General features: G+C 37.3%; 1 pseudogene; it reads left to right on the top strand.

Annotated features, from left to right (window-relative positions):
• The first annotated feature begins 1,102 nt into the window (after positions 1-1,102).
• Positions 1,103-1,678, top strand: LOC103730166 (annotated as a pseudogene).
• Positions 1,679-2,169: the final 491 nt, after the last annotated feature.

The following is a 2,169-nucleotide window of genomic DNA, read 5'->3' as shown; positions in this document are numbered from 1 at the left end:
CTGGATTTCATTATTTTGAAAAATATTTGCACAGCATGATCATGATAGCTCTGTACAGGCTTGTCCTTAGAGCTGAATTAATATTACCATTATGCTCCGGAAAATTGAAAAGGAAAAGCCAATTCCATTTATATAAATGTTACTATTGAAAGACTTAATCATTTCTGAACACAAAGTGTAGTTACTTTTGAATATCTAGCTAACCTGAAATAGTATAGACTATAAAAAATTTATCCTTATGTGAAATATTCCGTCCTTATGATGATCAAAAATGTCTATCAATATCTTCATGTATGTGTATGCTTATTTTAAATTGTGTTCTTAAAGGTGAAACAATTATTTACCAAATGCATACAATTTTGAAAACCCTGATAAGCATAGTAGTTATGAGTAATTCTGGCAGTAACCCAGTTATTTTTTGCTTTAAAAATACTGTATTGATTTCACTATAGTATAATCTTTGCTACACTTGCAACCATGAGCCATGGGCCTCCCAACCCAATGTTAATGGGTTAACGTATTCTGCATCTGGATCCTCAGGAACTTGATCAGGTGAACTTTCTCATTAGTGATAGCTCATCTTTATTTGTTCAGTATTCTCTTTTTTTTGAGACAGGGTCTCCCTGTTGCCCCATCTGGCTTGGAACTTGTTATGTAGACCACACTGGCCTCCATCTGCCTCCCTCTGCCTCTCCCATGTGTTGGGATTAAAGGTATACAGCATGGCATCTGGATTTGTTCTTCAGTATTCTTAACATTCTCCCTGCATAAAAAGATGGATGCAATATTATTCCTGAATCATGGAATTTATATCTGTGAAAATAAATACACATGAAGCATCTTAATACAAGGCATATGCTCTAATATGCTGAACGTATTTTCAGGGAAGTATTTTCTTCTACATATTTCTGATATAAATAAACTATGTATCTATTCAACGTATAAGAATTCCTCTGACAAAGATGCAGAAAGATTTTAGTGTGTACTGAAATAAACTTTTCTTGGGATATAGACTAGGAAAAGCCCATGCTTCAGTGGGTATCATGGCATGGGAGTGGGTAGGAAAAACACTAAGAAAAAAAGGTACCCATCTACTGTGAGGATGAAGACCCCCCTCAACAATCAGACTGTCGACATTCCAGAAAATGTCCACATCATCCTAAAGGGATGCACAGTTATTGTGAAGGGTCTCCCAGGAACCCTCGGGAGGGACTTCAATCACATCAGTATACAAATCAGTCTCAGTCTCCTTGGAAAGGAAAAGAGATTGCGGGTTGAAGAATGGTGGATGAAGAGAAAGGAATTGGACAGTGTATGAACTGTCTGTAGCCACGACCAGAACATGGTCAAAGGTGTTACAATGGGCTTTGGTTACAAGATGAGGTTTGTGTATGCTTGCTTCCCATCAACATCATTATTAGAAGAGTGGGTATCTAGTTGAAATCTGAAATTTCTTGGGTAACAAATACATCAGTGGGGTTCAGATAACGACAGGTGTTACTTGTTCTGTTTCTCAAGCCTAAAAGGATGAATTACTGCTTGAAGAGAATGGTATTGAACTTGTTTTAAATTCAGCAGCTTTGATTCAACAAGCCATAACAGTTAAAAATAAGGATATTAAAAACTGGATTGAATCTATGTTTCTGAAAAAGGAACAGTGCAACACGCTTATGAGTAAGATCTCAGTTATTCTGGCTCCAGAAACAAGGCCCTGGATTATAAGAACTCTTTTGGCACAATAAAAGACTTCTATTGATTTGGAAAAGAAAGAGAAAGGGAAAAGGTGTCATTGAAATGTCAGAGTTTGATGAATTTCAAGCAACAGCTATAGATGTCTCTAGGAAGAACATTCATTTTAAAGCCTACTGAACATTGAAATAAAAAGTTTAAAATTGCCATTTGCAATGAAAGTTAATGGTAGGCTGAGCCAAGACAATAATCAATGGCTACTGAGAGAGGGAGAATCATTCTTCTCCAGGGAGAAACCCCCTGATAGGTTATCCAGTCCCTAGTGGTCAGCCCTAAACACAGAGGCATAAGAATAACACTAAATGGGCTCAGGTAGGTTACACACACACACACACACACACACACACACACACACACACACACCAATAATAAATACAGAGGAAGAAGTCATGCACTTGAGAACTGGGGGTGTCTGGGGAC

The sequence above is a fragment of the Nannospalax galili genome, unplaced genomic scaffold (genome assembly GCF_000622305.1).
Source record: "Nannospalax galili isolate Female #2095 unplaced genomic scaffold, S.galili_v1.0 scaffold1733, whole genome shotgun sequence".
NCBI classification, from domain to species: Eukaryota; Metazoa; Chordata; class Mammalia; order Rodentia; family Spalacidae; genus Nannospalax; species Nannospalax galili.
This window is presented reverse-complemented; position numbering and strand designations above follow the sequence as displayed.